At 43.4% G+C, this 24,476-nt stretch overlaps 1 protein-coding gene across 9 annotated transcripts in view; it reads right to left on the reverse strand.

Annotated features, from left to right (window-relative positions):
• LOC125453965 (myc box-dependent-interacting protein 1) overlaps positions 1 to 24,476 on the reverse strand; it is a 148,994-nt gene that overhangs the window by 100,920 nt on the left and 23,598 nt on the right. The window lies entirely within an intron of this gene.

Genomic DNA, 24,476 nt, shown 5'->3' on the forward strand with positions numbered 1-24,476 from the left:
CCCCATGGTATTAGCACTAGACTATTAATGCAGAGAGGCAGATGGTGGAACTTGAACGCAACCAAAATAAATCGGGAATTGAGTGTCTAATGACAACCATGAAACTGTTGACATATGTTGGAATAAAACCCATTCATTTCATTATTGCTGTTCAAGGAAGGAAACTGCCATCTTTACCTGGTCTGGCCTACATATGACTCCAAGCAGTGTGCTTTTTAGATGCACCTACGGTATACGCCAAAAAAAAATAAAAATGCTAGCCTAGTCTGTGTTGCCCACATTGTTAAAAAATCTAGCCATTGGACAGAGTATTGACTGACCACCTTGGGAGTGGTGAGTTTGAAGATTATCTGGGACTATTTCAAAAACAGGAATGCTCTCCCAGCCTCCTTCCAATAATTGCCCTCAACCAGCATCCAAAAATTCTGGTCACTACAAAATTAGTGTTTATGGGCTTTCATCCATGCAACTGAACATGGGTGCATTTCCAAAGTACTTTTGAAGTACTGGAGTTGAACAATTAGTATGCCAAGATATGACCAGACAAGGTGTTCTTCACTACCGCTTATTTGTATCATGTTATATTTTGCAGTACAAAGAAGTGACTCAATGCAGGAATACAAGCGAAACTGGGGGAAGCAAGAGGGGGCCTCCAAAACTATACACATAATTCAGATTTTTTTTTAAAACATCTGTTCCACACAGAATCTTACACAAAGATTTGTTTGACTGTTAAACCAGCAGCTAGCTGGATTCAGGTCTCTACAGCAAATCTGTTTTCTCAGTTAGTCAGATTCCTCCTATCTTCTCTGCTTATTGAATGTGTCATGAAGGATACCCCTTGGATTTCAGAATTTCAGGAATCACCTATCAGGACACAAATACACTCAATGCGAAACATTAATGAAAACAAAAAGATTAAAAATGTAGCCATAGCCACAGAAGTCTGTGCTCACACTTCAAGAACCAGTTGCATTTCAGATAACAATCTTCTCAGTCTAGTGATTTGATAAAAATATTACCTAGTTCAGCACAAAATTATTGAAAAATCTCTTCATTCTCAACCTTACACTACCAGAGGGTTAACATACAAGGATGACGACATAAACTTGACAAATGGCAGATTTTCTTACCTGAAGTACATTAGCCAACCAGATGAATTTTCACAGCAATTTGTAGACACTGCTTCAATGAATTCTGTTATTTAAAGAAAGTCATCTGGTGTGAGAGATTTTAGCAGTCAGAGAATCAGGATTACTCGTCCAGTAACAGTACCACTATGCCACAGTTTTCCTAGTGTTGGGCTAACTAGGAATCCCAAAGGCAGGATTGCCCACACAGCAAATCAGGGTTTCAGTCAGATTCCCTAAGTCAGGGATTGGCAATCACTCAAATGAAGAAGGCAAAAGCTTTTCTTTCATCCTTGGCCAGCTGAATGCATTTACTTTTAAAAGGTTAAAATACTTACCTGAACCAGACAGAAAAAAAAATCAACAGCATCAAAAAAATAAAATTTGGTCCAAAGCATGAAGCTGCATCCCAATGTAATTTGGGCTATAGCTACATTTAACATTAATATATTAAAGTCCAAAGCAAAATACTGTGGATGCTGGAGATCTGAAAGAAGGACAAAGAGCTGGACAAACTCAAGTTAGTACCTGCAGAAACCAGATTAACATCCCAGGTCAATGATCTTATACCAGTAAACTGTTACAATATCACTCCAGTCAATTTAACTCCCTATTCCCCAACCCAGAGCACTGTCTCCTGAACTAATGTACCATATCAACCCCATGATCTGTATATAATTTCCAATCAAGCAGTTGCACCAGGGAGAGCCACTCAAACACCGGACATATAATGTGTTCATCTGCCCCTTAAAACTTGTTCCATCACTGAATAAAATCAAAAGTCAAATCAACTTACCCTGTCTGTCCACCACCATGACAAAAATCTAACTCCTCTTGATATTCAGCAACCGAACCTTCACTGTTTGGAGAAGAGAAGTCCAAACACTGACAGTCAGGTGCCTGACGTTTAAACTATGCCTGCTAATTCTAGATTGCCTGAGGGGAAACGTTTTCTGCACCTGTGAAAACCCTTCAGAACCTAATAATTAAGATCACTCCTCATTCTAAACTCCAATGAAATATAGACACAGGTCTGATTGCTAACATTCCCCAACGACACCCCTTCATCCCAGGAATCAGCTGAACATATCTGTTCTGAAGAGGGTCTAATGCAAAATTCATTCTTCTGGGTCAGGAGGTCTATCCCCAGTCGCTAATTGTCCTTAAGGAGGTGAAGTCACTTCTTGAACTGCTGCAATCTAATGAAGGCAATCCGACAATGACATTGTATCAGTGATAATGGGAACTACAGATGCTGGAGAATCCAAGATAAAGTGTGAAGCTGGATGAACACAGCAGGCCAAGCAGCATCTCAGGAGCACAAAAGCTGACGTTTCGGGTCTTTCTGATGAGGGGTCTAGGCGCGAAATGTCAGCTTTTGTGCTCCTGAGATGCTGCTTGGCCTGCTGTGTTCATCCAGCTTCACACTTCATTATCTCTGACAATGATGTTGTTAGGTTGGAGTTTCAAATTGTCATGCATGCCAAATCTGAATGGCTTGTAATATGAAGGCGACTCAATCGCATTACTGTAATGCCTCACTGAGGTAGCATGTTAGAAATCAAGCCCTGCCCTGTCAAAAACATGAGCAATTCCATACAAGTATGCAAAATTCCAGAGTTTACCTTTGTCTTTTAGAGCCAGAGTGACACATCGCACATCGAGTTTCTGGTGACTATTTATTACAAAAACAGATTTTAGCTACAAGTAAACATTTCAAATCCATTGACACAAGTTAAATTCTAACACTTAAACTACCCTGCACACAGAAAAATGTACATATCACAGGCAGAACTACAGCAGTAGTTCAATGCTCCTTGTCCACAGTTCACTGTAACGATCCTTTGGGCCCATCAGGTCCTATTGTTTCTCAGTAATCCTTCGGTATGCACTTCCAGTGGTTTGCACAAGGCAGGGGGCAACTAGCTCACAATTAGAATCATATAATCCCTACATTGCGGAAAAAGCCCCTTCGGCCCGACAAGTCTGCACAGGCCCTCTGAACAGCATTCCCATCCAGTCACCATTCTCCTGCTCTAATGAACCACTTTACTTGCTCTTCTCCTTAAATGCCAGTTGGAACTCTAACCATTGGCTCCTACAGTTCTAGTTCACTTCCTCTCATGCTCCAATTTCTTCATCTTGATTAAGTTCTCAACTGTAAAGAGCAGTAGAGAATGACTAATCGGTTGACCTTTTCACATCAGTGACCTCAATTCAAAAAGTAGTTTATTGGCAGTTAAGTGTTTTGTGACCATCTTATCATGAAATTTACAGTATAAACGTAATTTTTTGAACAGCTAGAACTCACCTTAGGTGTTGATGTTATAGTCTGATTTATATTTACATTTCAGCCACTTCAAACCACTATCATGCAGTGTTATAGTGTAGTGGAGTTTGATAACTATAGTAAGATTCACAAGTCAAGAGCGATGCAAAAAATTTTCAAAGTTTTCAGTGGCAAACACTGCCTTTCATTGTTATAGGTTATAGCCTCATCTCATTTTCTTCCCACCTCACTGCCAAAATACAGAAATCGAAGAGACAGTTTCACTATTCTCAGGGCTTGGTCACTCAAAAACATTGTGCAGACAGAAAGAACAGATAACCTTAAGCTACAGGCCTGAGAGTTGGCAAGGAAGAGATCAGATGAGATGAGGAAGACAGACTGAATGCTAAAAATAGATGTCAAAGTGCATTATCAAAAAAAAAGTGACTAAACAGAGTACTTTGCAGAGTGCTGGTTTCAATCTTACAGAAAAATTTAAAAAAGACATTACAAAGTGTAAGGATTTATATGGTTATAACCTCAGTAGTGGCATCAGCCAAGACCGAATAGCAAAGAGCGAAAAGCTCTGACCTCTATAGAATGGATTAAGATGTGACCTGTGGAAATCTTAACTTTTTTTAAAAAAAGGCCTTGATAGAATAGTTGTAAGTGTTTGTACTTCACCAGGCAATCTGAAACTGGGGGCCACATATATTAACATGGTTAGTAATAAATCCAGCAAAGAATTCAGGACGTAGTTTGCAAGGAGTGCGTATACCATAGGTGCATCAAAAAAGCACACTGAATAAGCACAAAGAACAGCATAGAAGGATGTGATAGGATGAGGCTCAAGTTCAGTATAAAACTGGCACAGCGCAATTGGGTTGAATGCTTGGAAGCCATATAATGTATTGGACACCTATTGAACTCCAACTCCGTACCAATACTGCAATGAAATTTATTTGAATAAAAAAGATTAATCCTCCCAGTAGCAGATCTGGAATTTCACACTTGCAGCTAGCTGAGTGATGTCAGCATTTCAGGAGTCCAGAACTATCAAGCAGAAATCTAACTGAAACAGCAAATTAGAAGCAGGTTCAGCATTCTAGCTACATGCTTAAGTACAAGGTTCCAGTTAACCTTCAACTCTGCAACAGCAATTTCTGGTTAATTTATCATACTATCACACCAGCCAGGAAGGGCGAAGGCTTGTCACCAAAGGAGTGACTCCATGACATTAGACAGCATCAGCCTGGGCCTCTTGATTATTAGTCCAGTAACATCATCACGATGCCATCATCTGCCCTTGCTGTGATTCAAGATTTTTAAAAGATAGGATTCATTCTTTCAGAAGGAAAGAGGGCAAAGTTCTCTACTGCTCCTCTGCATCTAAGCAGTCAGTTGCCATCACGTTTGCCAGCATTCACTAAGGAATCAGCTAGTCCTTCATTTACCTTTATCATGGACAAAAACTAATCCGATTACTGTAGTTAAGATCCCACTGTAAAATCATTGCAATTTCCTGTTGGCAACATAGCCAACAGCGGCAGAAAAAATGCACAGCAAAATGTTAGATCAAGGGCAAGAGCTTTCAGCTACAGTGAAAACTAGAGGACTTTTGTCCCGAAGGGAGACATTGATTGGCCAACGTCTTCATCCACTACAAGATGCCATTTCCACCTATCAATCACTTATATTTAGATTCCTAAAAACAGCACTATCACATCATCTACGCAATATCCAAAGATGACAACAGAACCAGAGTTCCAGCCAAGCAGGATGCTTTGGAGAGCAAGCAGCCTACCGTATTTGATTTTCACCTGAGAAAAAAAGTAACAGACTACCCTGACTTTCAATTACCTTATTGCAAAATCTGATGAACAGGAAGATTGAAAATAGGGAATACTGAATCAGTCAACTCCCATCTTCTTGTACAATTGCTGTATTTATGAACCTTCACATCATTATTGATACGGTTATGCAAATGATCAAAAATGCATACAATGTCTTTCAAACAGCAAATGGGAAAACTAGAGGTCCATGGCAAGAATAAGAGTGCCCGGAAGACTCTCCAGTATCATTGAAATGTGCAAAGTCTCAAGACTAGAGAGCGTCCCTCAGTGGTATTCAAATGTGGGATGTACAATAATATCCTTAAGTCCTGAATGTAGCTCAAGCCATAACCTTTTGGCTGAGGGAAAGATTACTACCATCAAAAATAAACAGACTTCAGAAAAAAGTTGAGCCATGCTTAATTTCTTTTCCTCGCAGCTTACTGATACCAACACACTGTCTAATCAGAGACATTTAAACAGTGCTACATCCTCATGCCATTCCAAAGTGCTTCAAGGCCAAGCATAGTCATTGCTGTACCATTGGAAAAGATGCAGATTTGCCTCCGGAGATAGTAGGAACTGCAGATGCTGGAGAATGAGATAACAAGGTGCAGAGCTGAATGAACACAGCAGGTCAAGCAGCATCAGAGGAGCAGAAAGGCTGACATTTTGGGCCTAGACCCTTCTTCAGAAAAAAGACCCTTCTGAAGGAGGGTCTAGGCCCGAAACGTCAGCCTTCCTGCCCCTCTGATGCTGCTTGGCCTGCTGTGTTCATCCAGCTCTACAGCTTGTCATCTCAGATTTGCCTCCAGCAAGCTTTCAAAAGCAATGATACAATAATTTGTTTTTCGTAACATGGGTTGAAGAATATATACAAGATAATATGAAACCCTCCACTGAAATAGTTCCCCAGGTGATCCTTTATCATCAACCCACACAGCAGGTAAGGACCACAGCTCAACTCAGACCAGTAAGGCAGCAATGAGAAAACTGAGCAGAGCAATCAAGTCACTCCGAAGAAAGGAAATTTAAAAAATGACAAGCAATCCGATTTGTGAACAGCTTATTTTCAGCAATAGCGCACATTGACCACAGCACAACGCTGGGATTTCTCAGCATTGCAGCTGAAGCTCACAAGTGGTATTCAATTCATGTAAAAGACAGATCCAAAAATAAACAGTTACTAAATGAAATCATGTAACATGGCAACAAGAATGCTCGCTACTAATAATCTTCAAATGCATCCTACTTCCAGATTTTAATTTAAAAATGAGAACAACTAAAGTTATTTCAATAAGCCAGAATGCAGTGAGACTCACTACTACAGGACCATAACATGCACCACTCAATCAACCAAGATAATAAAACGTGAGGCCGGATGAACGCAGCAGGCCTTCGGTCCGCCTCCCCCTCTCTCCCTATTTATTCCAGAACCCTCACCCCATCCCCCTCTCTGATGAGGGGTCTAGGCCCGAAACGTCAGCTTTTGTGCTCCTGAGATGCTGCTGGGCCTGCTGTGTTCATCCAGCCTCACATTTTACTATCTTGGATTCTCCAGCATCTGCAGTTCCCATTATCACCACTCAATCAACCAAGTGGGTTTCTGACTGAATACTGGGACACTGGATACAATTCTGAGCCATATTATGATAAAGACAGATGGCACAAAAAGAATTTCTACAGAATGACAGCAGGAAAAGTGAAAAGGTTGGTTCTCCTGACCATAAAAGGGAAGGCAGAGCAGTATCCAAATAGATAATCAAATTAAAAAGATTGCTAGACGGGACAGCATTCCCACTTGTGGGAATGAGCAAAACAAGGCTTAATTCAGGAGCAACATGTTTACTCAGACAGTGGCAACAATGCGGAACTCACTACCAAAGGAAGCAATTAAAGTAACAGAGCAATTAACTATACGCAAACAGATTGACTCATTATTAGTCACAATTCTAGGAGGAGGACAGTCAAAACAAAAGCAGACTTGGCCCACAGTCCAGGCAGTTAGGACCTTAAAGCAGCAGAACATGCTTGAAGGGCTCAAGGGTCTGCAGCTTCCATGCCTTTTTTTTAAGCATATACATCAATCCTTTTCTCACGACAAATCTAGAGTCACTAGCCAGGAAAAGTTAATGCTGCTTCTCTCCACAGATGCTGCCAGGCCTGAGCTTTTCCAGTAATTTCTGATTTGCTTCTCAGAAGTACTGAATTGGATGTAAAGTGATTTCGGGCATCACAATGTCATAAAAGACACTGCTAAAAGGATAGGTTTTTTTCCTATACGCTAGAAATATTACTCAAAACAACCAAGAAGTTTGATATAACAATTCCAAATTTAAAACCACAACTAAAACATTATCCTCTATTACTGAAGCTAATGCTGGGATGAGATATTTCAAATTGCAGCTGAGGCAACATGTTCACTGTTTCATTCAGCTAGTATAAGCCAACAAGAATATACAAGCCACATTCTCAAGCACAAAATCTCAAAATTGCAGAATATTGAAGAGGCTGTTTTTCTAAAATGACATTGCTTCACATAAATGACTGACCACTGCAGAAATGAACTATGCCAGTATGCAAAAGTGCACTGACACTATATTACAAGGCATACAGAAGCTTCATTTATTATGAAGTTCACTAGTGTCTCTTCCAAAATTACATTTTCAAACTTATCCATGGTTTCTGCTCTCCTTCTCCTCATCTCTAGCTCCTCTTACTCAAACTTCCAGGGATCAGATTTTCTCCAATTCTGTCACGTGACATTAGCAGCCTAAATGGTAAGTCACTTGTGGAATACTATGTGCAATCCTGGTCTGGTCTATAAAATCATGAGGGGTATGGATAGAGTAGATAGACAAGGTTTTTTCCCTGGGATAGGGGAGTCCAAAACTAAAGGGCATATGTTTAAGATCAGAGGGGAACGATTTAAAAAGGGACTTAACAGGGAACTTTTGCACGCAGAGAGTGGTGTGGGTGAGAAACGTGCTGCCAGAGGACGAGGAGGAGGCTGGTACAATTACACCATTTAAGTCACCTGGATGGATCTATGAATAGGAAGAGTTGAGAGGGATATGGGCAAATTTCTGGCCAATTGGACGAGATTTATTTAGTTTAACCAAAGGGTCTGTTCACATGCTGTACATCTCTATGAATCTTTCCGCGACTGTTTCCAGCCAATTTTTTCCTCTTTCTGGCTAGGCAGCATTTATTGCCCATCCCTATTTTCCCAGAGGGCAGTTCAGGGTCAGCAACATTGCTGTGGGTCTGGAATCATGTACAGATCAGACCAGGTAAGGATGGCAATTTCCTTCCCCATCGGACATTAGGGAACCAGATGGGTTTCTTCCGCACCCCCCCGCCCTCCCCCGCCACCCCAAAAATCAGCAGTAGGTTCACAGTCATCATTCGATTCTTAATTCCAGATATTTTAGTGAATTCCAATTCCACCATCTGTCATGGCAGGATTTGAACCTGGGTCCGCAGGAAGTTCTCTCGGTCTCTGGGTTAACAGTCCAGTGATAATACCACGACACCACTGCCTCCCTTTATTTCAGCTTTGGAATTCTCCCTTTAAACCCACGTTCTTTTAATCATCAACCTACCTATTTAACAAAACATTCAATGAACGTAGAGATGAGAACTGCAGATGCTGGAGTCGAAGATAACACAGTGTAGAGCTGGAGGAACACAGCAGGCCACATAATGTCAGAGGAGCAGGAAAATTGACGTTTCAGGCCAAGACCCTCCTTCAGAAATTTCGGTGGGGGGGGGGGGGCACGGTGGTTTCAGAAATAATTAGAGAGCGGAGGGATGGGGCTGGGGGACGTAGGTGGGATGGTGATAGGTGAGTGCAGGTAGGGAGCGGAGAAGATTGATCAGTGGGCAGGAGGACAGGTTGCATCAGGTCAAGGAGGTGGAAATGAGAGGAAGGTTTGGTCCTGGGATGAGGCCAGGGTTGGGGAGATATTGAAACTGGTAAAATCCACACTTAGGCCACTGGGCTGTAGGCTCCCAGAGCAGAATATCCATTTTCCAGGTCGCGTCATTGTGACACTGGAGGAGGCCAGGATGGACATGTCACTCAGGGGAGTGAGGGGGGCAACTGAAATGGTTCATGAATGGAAGGGGTTGTCATTTGTTGTGAACGGAGCACAGATGCTCAACAAAGCAGTCGCCAAGCTGCTGCTTGGTGTCAACGATGAACAGCTGGTCACATTGGGGGCAGCGGATGCAATAGACCACATTGAGAGATGTGCATGTGAACCACTATCTAATGTGGAAGGTTTGTTTGGTGCCTTGAATGGAGGTGAGGGGGTGGCGTAGTGTCAGTAACATTTCCTGCGGTTGCAGGGAAAGGTGCCGGAGTGGTGGGGCTAGTGGGGAGTGTGGAGCAGATGAGGGAGTGGCTGAGAGAGCAGTCCCGACTAAAGGCATGTAGGGGTGGGGAGGGAAATATATCTTTGGTTGTGGGGTCAGATTGTAGGTGGCTAAAGTGCCAGAGAATGTTACATTGGATATGGAGATTGGTGGGATGATGTTTGAGGACAAGGGGGATTCTGTCTTTGTTTTTGTTGGGGGAAGGAGATGGGAGGACAGAAGTGCAGGAAACGCAAGAGACGCAGTTGAGAGCATTTTTGACCAAAGTGGGGGGATGTTGCTGGTCTTGAAATAATAGGACGTCTGGGACATTTATAAGAGGAATGCTCCATCTTGGGAGCAGACACGGCGGAGGTGGAGGAACTGGGAGTAGGGGATCGCATTCTTGCAGGAGGGTGGGTGAGAGGAGGTGTAGTCCAGGTAGCTGTGGGAGTTGGTGGGCTTGAAATTGATGTCTGTTTTGAAGAAGTCACCAGAGATAGAGACAGAGATCCAGAAAGGAGGGGGATGGTCCAGGTGAATGTGAGGTTATGGGCAAAATGAGTTAGTAAAGTTGATGAACTGTTAAAGCTCCTCATGGGAACATGAAGCAGCACCAATGCAGTCATCAATTTGGCAGGAGGGGAGCACAGTGCCAGTGTAGCAGTGGAGGAGGGACTGTTCCACGTATCCTACGAAGAGGCAAGCATAGCTTGGGCCCTTGCAGGTTCCCATGGCCACCCCCTTAGTCTGTAGGAAGTGGGAGGAGTTAATGGAGAAGTTGTAAAGGGTGAGGACAAGTTTCGTTAAGTGGATGAGGGTGTTAGTGAAGGAGGACTGGTTGCGCCTACAGGAGGGGGAAGAAGCATGAGGTCTTTCAGGGAATGCAAGTGTACGGGGACTGGATATCCACAGTGAAGGGGAGGTGCTGACGGCGAGGGAATTGGAAGTCTTGGAGATGGCGGGCGTGGGTGCTGTCCCGGGTGGAGGTGTGGAGTCGAGCTCATGGAATGCGCGGGGGGGGGGGGGAAACTGACCATTCGTCCTCAGTGAGGGGGGAGGTCATTGGTTGGGCAGGGGTGGGGAAATGTTGGTGAATACCTGGCAGAGCTTGGAGCTGGGACTGTGTGTAGCGCTGGTGGCTGGGTTTGAGCTGGGTGTGGGGGCGGTGTTAGTGACATCATCAGCAATGTCAGCATCATGAGTGTTGATGTCAACAGGAGTGACATCCTATCGTAGGGACTATTCTCTCCGCGACTCGCTTGTCTGCTCTATACTAGCTCCACATTTCTCAGTAACCGCTACATCAGAAGTGCTACACCTGCCTGCGCACCTCCCCCTTCAACTCCATTCAAGGCACAGAACAAACCTTCCACATCAGACATCCGTCAATGTGGTCTATTGCATCTGCTGCTCCTGATGTGGCCTCCTCTACATCGGTGAGACAGAGCGGAGGCTCTGAGACCATTTTACAGAGCACCTGCACTCTGTTCATGACAAACGACAACACATTCTGGTCACAAACCATTTTAACACCCCACCCCCTGGGGGACATGTCCATCCTGGGCCTCCTCCACTGTCACAATCATGCCATCTGAAAACTGGAGGAGTAGCACCTCACATTCCACCTTGGCAGCCTACAGTCCAATGGCCTAAGTGTGGATTTTACCAGTTTCAAAATCTCCCCACCCATGGCCTCACCCTATGTCCAGCCCTCTTTCTCATCCCTACCTCTTTGACCTGATGCAACCTGTCCATCTTCTCTCCCACCTATCCACTTTTCCCACCTCACTAACCAATCCCTACCACTGCCTACCTGCACTCACCTATCACCAACCCATCTGCCTACCCCAGCCCCATAACCCCTCTATTTATTTCCGAGCTCCCATAAATGTGCCCACCTCCCCAATATCTGAAGAAGGGTCCCAACCCGAACAGGCAACTTTCCTGCTCCTCTGATATTGCCTGGCCTGCTGTGCTCCTCCAGCTCCATATTGTGTATTCAATTAATGTAATTTTGTTTGCAAAAACACCTCTGCAGCACATTAGGTGACTTTAGATTAGTTATAAAAATATAAGTTGATGATAATAGCCATCATCCAGACTTTATTCTTCAGTTTCAGTGATGTCACCAAAAGAATCGATCATTACACAAAACTGACAGGCTCGTTATGGTGTCGGCAAAAAGGTTCACTTTTAACTCATTTCGACTGCAATCAAAACACAACAGGATCTCCCTCTACTCCTTAGCAAGATAATTTCAGACATGTGTGGAAATTCACAGGCAGCTTTGCTCTTGTGGGTTTTGAACATTCTGTCATGCGCTGAATGAAAACCCCAGAGTAGTGAAGCATTTTACTGTATTTCCTCTAGATCAAAGAAAAATATTCAAATGCAAGTGGCTTGTGCAAACATTCTGCATCCAGATACCTCAAAGGCTGCAAGGCAAAAAACAAGTTTGATTAGCTCAAACAAGGTTGGGGGGCTGGGGGGAATAAACACTAAACAAGTTAAGCATTGATTGCCTTATTAAAATGCTATAGGCAGACAAGTAACAGAAATGAGACTGAAGTCTGCAGTGTGCAGCCTTCTCTAATTGCCAGAACACACAGCTAAGTTGGAAGCTTTAGAAAAGGACATTAAATTGAACTTACACAACATTGAAGGGTTACTTGTCAAAAAGAGCTTCAAATTTTGACATTACAACACACAAGTTATTTTCTATAGATCCCACAAACAGCATAGACAATGACTGTTCAGTCACAGTTGAGGGAAAAAAACTTTGGTGAGAAAAAAAAACAAACTACCGTTGAGACATTAACCGCCTCAACCTCCCCACCCCTCTCACCCACTCCAACCTCTCCCCTGCAGAACGGGCAGCCCTCCGCTCCAACCCCAACCTCACCATCAAACCCGCAGACAAGGGAGGCGCAGTTGTAGTACGGCGCACTGGCCTTTACATTGCTGAGGACAGATGCCAACTTTCCAACACCACCTCCTACTGTCCCCCTTGATCTTGACCCCACCACCGAGCACCAAACCATCATCTCCCAAACCACCCATGACCTCATAACTCAGGTGACCTCCCACCCACAGCCTCCAACCTCATTGTTCCCCAACCCCGCACCACCCGCTTCTATCTCCTTCCCAAAATCCACAAACCTGCCTGCCCTAGTTGACACATTGGTGGGGCAGGAGCAGGTGGAGACAAACTCATGTCCATCTATCTGGACTCCATTTTCTGCCCCTTGGTCCAGGAACTCCCTACCTACGTCTGCGACACCATCCACGCCCTCCAGAACTTCCAATTCCCCGGTCCCCAACACCTCATTTTCACCATGGACGTCCAGTCCTTATACACCTGTATTCCACATGCAGATGGCCTCAAGGCCCTCCGCTTCTTCCTGTCCCGCAGACCCAACCAGACCCTCTCCACCAACACCCTCATCCGCCTAGCTGAACTCATCCTCACCCTCAGCAACTTCTCTTTTGATTCCTCCCACTTCCTACAGACTAAGGGGGTGGCCATGGGTGCCCACATGGGCCCAAGCTATGCCTGCCTCTTTGTAGGTTATGTGGAACAGTCCCTCGTTCGCACCTACACTGGCCTTAAAACCCACCTCTTCCTCCGTTACATTGATGGCTGTATCGGCGCCGCCTCATGCTCCCAAGAGGAGCTCGAACAGTTCATCCACTTCAACACTTTCCAACCCAAACTTAAGTTCACCTGAACCATCTCCAACACATCCCTTACCTTCCTTGACCTTTCTGTCTCCATCTCAGGCAACCACCTACAAACCGACGTCCATTTCAAGCCTACCAACTCCCACAGCTACCTGGAATACACCTCCTCCTACCCAGCTTCCTGCAAAAATTCCATCCCATATTCCCAATTCCTTCGCCTCTGCCACATCTGCTCCCAGGATGAGGCATTTCATCCCAGTTGTCCTCGTTCTTCAAGGGCCGCAACTGCAACACCGCGCCCCCGCAGTGGTCGAGAATGCCCTCGACTGTATCTCCCGCATTTCCGGCGCCTCATCCCTCCCACCCCGCCCTCGCAATAACCACCCAAAGAGAAACCCCTAGTCCTCTCATACCACCCCACCAACCTCCAGATACAATGCATAATCCTCCGACACTTCCGCCATCTACAATCCAAACCCACCACCAAAGACATTTTTCCCACTCCACCCTTGTCTGCCTTCCGGAGAGAGTGGTCTCTCCGTGACTCCCTTGTCCGCTCCACACACACCTCCAACCCCACCACACCCAGCACCTTCCCCTGCAACCGCAGGAATTGCTACACCTACCCCCATACCTCCTCCCTCACCCCCATCCCAGGCCCCAAGATGACTTTCCACATCAAGCAGATGTTCACCTGCACATCCGCCAATGTAGTATACTGCATCCGCTGTACACAGTGAGGCTTCCTCTACATCAGGGAAACCAAGCGAAGGCTTGGGGACCACTTTACAGAACACCTATACTCTGTTCGCAGAAAACAACTGCGCCTCCCAGTCGCGAACCATTTCAACTTCCCCTCCCATTCCTCAGACAACATGTCCTTCCTGGGCCTCCTGCAGTGCCATAATGATGCCACCCACAGGGTGCAGGAACAGCAACTCATATTCCGCTTGAGAGCCCTGCAGCCCTATGGTATCAATGTGGACTTCACAAGCTTCAAAATCTCCCCTCCCCCCACTGCATTCCAAAACCAGCCCAGCTCGTCCCCGCCTGCCTACCTTGTTTTTCCTCTCACCTAACCCCTCCTCCCACCTCAGGCCGCACCTCCATTTCCTACCTACTAATCTCATCCCGTCCCGTCCCCTTGACCTGTCCAACCCTCCTGGAGTGACCTATCCCTTCCCTACCTCCCCACCCATACTCTCCTCTGCACCTATCTTCTCCTCTATCCATCTTCAGTCCGCCTCCCGCTCTCTCTCTATTTATTTCAGGGTCCTCTCCCCATCACCCTTTTCTGATGAAGGGTCTAGGCCCGAAACCTCAGCTTTTGTGCTCCTAAGATGCTGCTTGGCCTGCAGTGCTCATCCAGCCCCACACTTTGTTATCTCTTATTCTGGAGTTCTATGTTGTTGGTTCTACAAGGTGGAGAGAATTCCAGATCTTGGGTCTTGGTAAAAGGCACTGTGTGACCAGTGGTGATGCAATGAAACTCAGGAAAGCACAAGGGTCCCACAAGTATAGTAGTGATGAGATCTAAAAGGATTGCATTACTGGCAAAACAGTTCAAGGCAGGAGAGGTATGAAGAACTAATGTGTGAAAAATTTGAACACGTAAAGTCCACACCTCATTAGCCTCCCCCAAGTAGTAAACTTAATTTCCTCACTTAGCTGCACAGTAATGGCCTTCTTTAGTAAACTGTCCCCAAGGCATTCACCTATTGGTAAAAATATTTTACATTCGTGGAGAAAATGTCTTGAAGTGACTGTGTAAGTTAATTTCTCACTTGGGCTTCTAATCTAGAAATGTTAAAGCTGCATTGTATCACCATCACGATGACCATCAAGCCTCCAGGACTTACACTTACATCAGAACTTCCAGAGGCTGAGAATGGTCATTAACTGCTTGATCTGTACCTTCAGGAGGCTAGTTCAACTCATCTTCCACCCACACTTGAATACAGAAAGGCAAATTAACAGGTGTGACATTTATTGGCTCATTATAATCTATTTTCTAGGGCTGCCTTGCAGCAGCAGTAGTAGTGTCCCAACCCTGGTCAGCGAGTCACAGGCTCAAGTCCCATCTGCTCCAGGGCTGTGTAATAACATCTGAGCAGTCGAATAGAAAGTCTAATCTATTTTCTACCAGACTTGTAGATGAGTTGTAGAGCGCATCACACAGAAAAAGTTGAAGTGTAATGATTTATTTTATTTTGCATATAGCTTGTTTCCAAGCATGCAATACGAAGACTTCAGTTTTGAGGTAGTAGCTCACCAGCACTTTGTCAAAGGCAATTTGAGGATGGTCTAGTGGTATTAGCACTGGACGGTTAATCCAGAGACCCAGATAATGTTCAGGGGGCCCGGGTTTGAATCCCACCATGTCAGATGGTGGAATTTGAATTCAATAACAATCTCAAATTGACTGTGAATTCACTGTTGACTGTCACAAAAACCCATCTGCTTCACTAATGTCTTTTAGGGAAGGAAACTGTCATCCTTACCTGGTCTGGCCTACATGTGACTCCAGACACGCAGCAAAGTGGGTGACTCTGAACTGCCCTCTGGGCAATTAGGGATGGGCAATAAATGCTGCCTCACCAGAGGCACCCTCATCCCGCGAAAGAGAATCAAATTTTTTTTTAAAAAACTCATCGAACTTTGTACAAGTTCACTTGTTTCAGCAATGATGGGATTCCATCAAATGGACGGAACTCAATATGTACAAAACCAAATTAAGGAACTCAAGCAAGCAGCCAGCCTAACTATGCAATGAAGTTAATGAAAGGAATCCACAGGTACTTCAAGCTCAGTTTTTCCCCTCTGACCTCCAACCTGGTTCATGAGAAATAACTGCGACAGATCAGGAAAATCCCACATTCTATCAGCAGTGTGCATGAACTGTTCTGTCAAGATGACAGGTGAATGAAGGTCCAATGTGTCCAGCATCAGCTCACTGGAGATCTCCAGTGGCTAGGGACACGATAGATCTAGGCACCAATGCTTTTAATTGTCAAAAACATCAATATGTAGAAATATCTCCAAATATGTAGAATAGTCAAATGATAGATTTTACTATACTTCTCTCTGCCACACAGGATAATGAATAAACTGACTCAAATGTGCCGTCTGACATCAGGTAAGGAGCATAAAAGACAGATTTACAGTTACAGTCAAGGACATTCTGCACATGTAATTCTAGGATATCCTTTCATGATCTTAACTTGCGCCTCTGGATGTCACGTACTTAGCACTCTTAATATCAGGTTCCACGACTCCTCTCCTACATTTTGGAAATCCTCACTTATTTGTGCTCATTATTTCCCACCTGAGCCCCTTCAAATACTACCCTAAAAAAAAAAGGCTGGATCCCTACTTACAAAATTCTTCCACTTATGTACTGAGCCTATTTTATTTTTTAAGGCGGCACCATCAGCTCTCCAGGATGAACAGTTAACTGAATATCAGGGGAATTCTGGGTTAGTATTATATCACAGTATTCAGTTCACAAGCATCGAACTCAATTCATACAAGTCAAATCAGCAGATTCCAATTATTCCCAAGAATACAGAAAATAAACATTTGGGAATGCACCATAAATCCTTTTTGCATGTCTCTTGCATGGGACTGAATTTTCAGGAAAAAAATTAGTCATGCTACAAAATTTACACTTGGGAATCTTTCTGAACGAAGTAAATTATAAACAAAGACTTGCAAAAAACTGCAGCTGTGCGTGTCACCTCAAGAGGTTCAAACTAGCTGAACAGTAAATCACCACTGTTCTATACAGTGCACAAAGACTACATCCTGCAACAATCTTAAATATAAAAAATTATTGCTGCCCTGCACGTGTCCCACAAATCAGTGTCCTTAGCCCAACTATTTTTAGTTGCTTCAACAGCCTGCTCTCCAGCTTATAATTCAGATACAAATACATGACAGCATCACAAGTAATAAACTCTGACAATGAAGCATTTCCTGACAACTTACAACAGGCCACTGATAACACTGCTTGTTACAATTAAAGCTTTAATTGTTCTAAACCATAAGTTTCTTTAAGGGAAGTTGGAGGTCATAAAACCTGTTCTCAAGCCTGCATGACAACAGGCATGAGGTGATGTGGCAAATCAAGATTAAGGGAGGCCCAAATTGTTTCAACCATAAGACTGCAAGCAGGCCATTCGATCCATTGAGCATGGTCTACCATTTAATATGTCAATGATTGAGTAACCCTCGACTATTTTCAGCCTTATCCCTGTAACCCTCAACTCCTTTACGGAAGAAAAATGCCTCAGTTTTGAATATATTAAATGGCCTATCCTCAACAACGCCCTGCAATAAAGAATTTCACTGATCTGATGCAAGAGAAGAATTTACTCTTCATGTCTCAAATGGGCAACCTCTTACTCAGATCATAGCATCTGGTGCTGGACTCTCCTGCAAAGGGGAGCAACCCCTTCACATCGAATTGCAAAGCCCCCAAGAAATTTCTGTTTCAATCAGGTCACTTCTCATTCATCTAAATTCCAATGAGTACAAGACTAAACTACTCAACTTGCCCTCACAAGAAAGTGCTTCCATTCCCAGAATCTACCAAGTGAACCTTATCCAGACTAACACCAATGCCAGTACATCTTTCCTCAGATAATGGAGTCCAAGATTGTTCGATATTACAGCTGCAGTCTGACTACTGTTACCTACAGTTTTAGCAAGACCTTTTCTTAAATATTTAATCCGCTTTGAAAGAAATACCAACGTGCTACTGTCCTCTCTAACTGCTGAAAGCGGATTGTGACTTCCTATAGTTTATGCACAAGAACTTCCAAATCCCTCGATTCCGCAGATTTCTGCAGTCGTTCCCCATTTTGAATACAGTGCAAACCATCCCACGTTAAATTCCGTCTGCCAAGTTTTTTCCCCTTTGTTTAACCTGTCTTATATCCCACTGCAGGCTCTCATCCCCACTATTCTGACTTCCTTTCTATTTTGTGTCATCCACAGACGTGGCTATAATAAATTGACTTTCTTCATTCGAGTTTATATGCTGTGCTGTACAGCTGCAACATGACATCCCAACTCCAATACTCATTACACTGACCAATAAAGGCAAGCGTGCTATAAGCCTTCTTCACTATCCTGTCTACCTGCAACTCCACTTTCAAGCAATCATTAACCAGCAGTCCAAGGTCTCTTTGTTCAGCAACACTCCCCAGGACCTTACCATTAAGTATATTAGTCCAGCCTCGATTTGCCTTCCCAAAATGCAGAGCACCACTTTTATATAAATTAAATTCCATTTGCCACTCCTCGGTTCATTGGCCCATCTGGTCAAGATCCTGTTACTCTGAGGTAACATTCTTCGCTATCCACTACACCTCCAACTTTGATGTCACCTGTAAACTTACTAACCATGCCTTCTATGTTCCAGAAACGATGAACAGTAGTGGACCCAGTTCAATCCTTGAGGCCCACCAATGGTCACAGGCCTTCAGTCTGAGAAGCAACCCTCCACCACCCTCTGTCTTCTACCTTTGAGCCAGTTTTGTATCCAAATTACAGTTCTATATCCTGTTAGAAACCTGTAAATGTCTATGGCATTCCCTTCACTTCCCCGCAGTGAATCTAGTCCTAACCAATCTAACTTCTCCTCATATAGTCAATCCAATTCCAATTTGATGCCATCCTCAACTTCCCTGGCTAACTATGGTTGACTTAGCCCTTTCCAAGAATGCTACTTCCTTCCTGGAATACAGTTTTGCACTGAGCATGAACTATTTTCTTAAATATGTTATTGCTCAACCTCCCTTTGCTGTTTAACTCCTTTCCTAAGCCCGATTCAAATAACACTGCACCCATTCTTTTGTAGTTACCCTTAGTGAAGCTTAGCACTGTTCATTCTGATCCATGTTCCTCCTTCTCAAACTGAACAATTCTACCATGTTATGGTCACTATTCCCTCCAGGATCTTTTACTCAGACCCGTTTGGTAAACCTACCTCAATATATATCAGGAAATTCAAAATAGCCTGATTTCTGGTTGGATCCATTATATATTACACGAGGAGATCTTCTAAGTACACACTATGAACTCTTGCGCATGACTACTTCTGCCAATGTGACTACCCTAAACAATCAAAATGTTAAAGTTATCTATGATTAATACACTGCCTTTGTGACATGCCCTCAATAATTTGATTTATTCTCTGTTCTGCCATATAGTTTTGGTCAGGGAGCCTACAGGCTATTGACATTAGTGCAGTCCTCCTTTTTATCTCTTATCTCCATGCACTGTCATATTTATTCCATCCTGTACCCCCCAAAAATGCTACACCATAATCCCTTCCCTCCGGTCTCTTTTCAAAATGTGACATATCCTGAATATTTAGTTCCCTGCTTGCATCTCCTTGTAAACAGGTTTCTATATGGTTTTCACACCAATTAACCTATATTTGTGCTGTTAATTCATTTTCTTTTAATCCCAAATATGAAATACATTTAAGTAAGTTTCATTAAGTTAATTAAGTTTCAAAATCTCCCCTTCCCCTACTGCATCCCTAAACCAGCCCAGTTCGTCCCCTCCCCCCACTGCACCACACAACCAGCCCAGCTCTTCCCCCCCACCCACTGCATCCCAAAACCAGTCCAACCTGTCTCTGCCTCCCTAACCGGTTCTTCCTCTCACCCATCCCTTCCTCCCACCCCAAGCCGCACCCCCAGCTACCTACTAACCTCATCCCACCTCCTTGACCTGTCCGTCTTCCCTGGACTGACCTCTCCCCTCCCTACCTCCCCACCTTTACTCTCTCCACCTATCTTCTTTACTCTCCATCTTCGGTCCGCCTCCCCCTCTCTCCCTATTTATTCCAGTTCCCTCCCCCCATCCCCCTCTCTGATGAAGGGTCCAGGCCCGAAACGTCAGCTTTTGTGCTCCTGAGATGCTGCTGGGCCTGCTGTGTTCATCCAGCCTCACATTTTATTATCTTGGAATTCTCCAGCATCTGCAGTTCCCATTATCTCTAAGTAACAGCAACTAATTTTGCCTTTTTTCATCCACTTTTCCCTCCTTGACCCTCTTGCTGAAGCTACAGTGATGTTAGAATTTATGCTTACAGTGGCACAGACTGGCAGTTCAGAGGAGTGAGGGGAATGTCAGATTTTTACTGGTTTCTAACAGAATATAGAACTAGCCACTTGGATACAGAAATATGATAGTAAGAAACAGAATCTTTGTGCATGGAGATAAGAAATAAAAATAAGGAAGACTACACTAATGCAAGCAGCCACAGATAGGTTTGAGAATAAAACTGTAAAGTTACGCTTTAAACTCAGACAAATTGCCTCCCAGGATCGAGCACCGAAAGAGCAGCCACAGGGAGAAAATCTTCCAAGGCTTACTGCAATGACATGTCTTGGAACTGTAAAACTGAAAATAGCAAACAAATCTGGATGCTTGAAGACCCTCAATCACCTAGCTTTAGCTGAAGATTGGAATCTCCAGGGAAGCCAAGTCCCAATGTGACAATTCTCAGGTCAAACATTACCAGGCTGGGAAAGGTAAGGAATTGAAGCAAGTCCTCAGAAGTCAAAAGTCATACCTAACTTTAAGAAAATTGAACACTTGCTTAAAAGCAGCTTAACATATCTTATGAAATGTTTGGTTTAAAAAGAAGGGGGAGCTAGGCTCTGTAGTTTAATGTAATCTTTTATCAAACTGTTTACTACAAACTAAGGCATATTGACTAAAGTCTGAAACATGAAATGTTTGTCATTCAGCTATTAATTTCAAAAATTTAAATTTCCAGTTAATCTCCTTGATGGAGACTGCAGCCACTAGCAGGCCCCATAAGGCTGACGAATTATCCCATCATCTTGACCTTCAATCAATACCTGAAATTTAGCTGGACCAGTCATCAAGACATGGGAAATTGAAGTAGCTTATTTACTGACCATGCAAGATCTTTCCACCAGATTCAAGTGGAGCACATCACATTCCAGGAACTCTGTTCAGCAATCTAGTCAGTCCCGATCCTTCATTTACTTCAAAAAAGAAACTAGTGTGTTTATTTCCTCAAAATGAATCCATCCAATTTCTTTTTGAAATTCACTCTGCTTGAGTGCTCCTGATCATTACCTGTCACTGCATTAAGACTTTCACAACATCCTTAGAACAGTAATCCCCAATCTTTGCACCAACAGCTAAGATAAATAGCTATTCTCATCTACCATCTCTAAACCTGTTGTATTATTCACTTCAAATAAAATCTTCCCTCATTTTCCTTGATTATAAGGAGATTAACACCAGCCTCTCCAACGAAACCTTGAGATTGAAAAATCTCATTGTCATACATGTTAAGCAATGCCTCTCTTCTAGAGAATTGGAAGGGGCTGCAACACATTGCCAACTGAAATTATCATGCAGAACCTCTAACTTGTCCAGACCTTTTTCTGGCTGCAAAGAGGGAAATCACAACATACAAGGAGGCAAAGCTTGCTCAGTATGATTTTTAAACTGTCGGAGGATCAAGAAAAACTGGGTTTTATTTTTCTAATTTCCTGAAGATTAAATTCATATATCTCAATGAAGGATTGTGCTATAAATCAAGCCCCACTATTCCCGAAGTCTGAGGAGAGAAGTCAGAGTTAACGTTTCAGGTCCAGTAACTCGTCTTCCGATAGCTTCTCTCTATCTCATTCACAGTGCCAGCCATTGGGCAGCTTGAGAACAACCATTGTTGGCAGGCTAAAAGCTTGCTGACTGGTCACTCACTAATGCAAGCAGCTACTTGTTGTGGGGAAAATCACCATTTTCACACACCCCTCTGCTCCAACTCATCTGCAAACTCCACTTCTGCTTATTGTGAACAGTGCTTGCAATGAGTGTCAAGTTACTGGCTTTCAAATCACACAACAATCCTTAGTTTTTAAAATAATTCTTTTTCCCATTTCAGTCCAAAGCCAGAAATACAGCAAAGTAAAACAGTCTTTTACATTGAGGCTGTTGAGAGAACAAGTGTTTACTCATGATGCTGGCAGGCATAGCAAATCATTTGTACAAGTAATCAGGCAGGAAAGTTTCATGTTTGCAGTACTGCATCGTAGAATCTATCCTCACACCAGTCTCAGTGAGAGGCACGCTCAACTTGTGCCAGAGGTTGAGGGTTCAAGTTGGACTGCAGAGACTGCAGCGAGGGACTTGAGGCTGTTTTTGTTAGAGAGAAGGTTGAGAGGTGACTTAATTGAGACATAAGATTATCAGAGGGTTAGATAGGATGGATAGGGAGAGCCTTTTTCCTAGGACGGTGACGGCGAGCACGAGGGGGCATAGCTTTAAATTGAGGGGTGAAAGATATAGGACAGATGTCAGAGGTAGTTTCTTTACTCAGAGTAGTAAGGGAATGGAACACTTTGCCTGCAACGGTAGTAGATTTGCCAACTTTAGGTACACTTAGGTCGTCATTGGACAAGCATATGGACGTATATTGAGTAGTGTAGGTTAGATGGGCTTCAGATCGGCATGACAGGTCAGCACAACATCGAGGGCCGAAGGGCCTGTACTGTGCTGTTATGTTCTATGTTCTATGTTCTAACACCTTCCTCAGACAAGAACCGATGATATACGTAATTATTTTGCAAGCAATGTACAATCTATAGGACAAATATACATTTAAAAAATTGAAAACTGGCAAGCTCCCAGTTGTAACAAACTGCACATTGGTAGATTATTTGCTGTATCATGGCAGCATAGCTTCTCATTTCCAAAATCAAGGCTAGAGTGTTTAACTTACAGACCAGTTGTCCATGTTGTAGTTTCTAGATAATTCTAGAAGGCATTGCTTTGAACATGAAAATGATTGATCCTTTGCAGCCTTCTGGGAAACCATTTTTCCAAAGCAACATTAAAAAGGGTTTTGAACAACAGCGTAATCTGATTTAGTTAGCTTCTACTTGCACACATGCATATATGAAGGAAGTGATTAAAATTCATTCTTGGCTACTGTATCAATTGAAGATGTACAACTAATTACAGTCACCTCTGATGAGATGGTCGGGTTTCATATATCAAATTAAACTGATTTCATTAGACAATTGGGCCCAGGAAATTAAACATTCCTTCAAGAGAGGCCATAACATAATAGTAATGTCAAAAATAGTAAATGAGGGTCAGCCTACACTCTGGTGACAATGATTAAAATTCTACCCCGACAGCTGGTGTGATTTAAATTTAGTCACAGTCTCAGCACAGAGAGAGGCTCTTCTGCCCACTGTGTCTATGCTAGTCATATACTCTTATTCCCATTTTTGAACACTTTGCCTGTAGCTTTATGCATACGTTTATATTCTTACTGATGTTGGCCAGCTCCTACGCCTACTATTTTTCAAAAAGCGAGTTCCAAATTCACGTCCACCTCTACGTTAAACAAAAAACTTTTTCCTCAAAGCCCCTCTAAACCTCTTGTGCCTAACCTTACACTTACACCCCTTGGTTATTAACTACTGCCGAGGGAAAAGGTTTCTTCCTGACTACATTGCCCAATTTTGTAGACCTCAGCCTTCTCTACCCCAAGGAATACAACTCCAGTCTAACGGATCTCTATTCAGAGTTAGAGCACTCCTGCAAAACATCTGGACATCTGCAAGACATCCTCTCCGGGTAATCACATCCTTCCTATAGTGTGCACACAGTACTCTAGCTGTGAACTAACATCTTGTATACCTCTACTGTAAAGTTCCTGCTTTTGTATTTTATATAAAGTATTCCTTATGCTTTCATAACCATCTTATGCCCTCGCCCTGTCTCCAAGAACTTATGGGCATGCATACCAAGATCCCAATGACCCTCTGTTTTCAGAGTCCTACCATTTATCATGTATTCCTTATTTTGTGAGGCTTCCCAAAATGCAACACCTCACTTTTCAAAATTAAATTCTGTTTCTCTTTATTCTGCCCATCTAACACGTAGTCTAAGGCTTTCCCTCTTTGCTACTTTCACAACAATTTGTGTCATCTTCAAATTTACTGATCATATCTCCTACATCCAAAGTCTAGATCATTAATGTATTCTATATACAGTAAGAGAGCCAGCACTAAACTCTGTGGTATGCAGCTGGACAGTTGCTTACAGCCACAAGCAACTTTCAATCACGACTCTTTGCTTCCTGCTGCAAAGGTAATCTTGGCTCCAATTTTCCATATTGCCCTGGATCCC

This window comes from Stegostoma tigrinum, chromosome 7 (assembly GCF_030684315.1).
Source record: "Stegostoma tigrinum isolate sSteTig4 chromosome 7, sSteTig4.hap1, whole genome shotgun sequence".
NCBI lineage: Eukaryota > Metazoa > Chordata > Chondrichthyes > Orectolobiformes > Stegostomatidae > Stegostoma > Stegostoma tigrinum.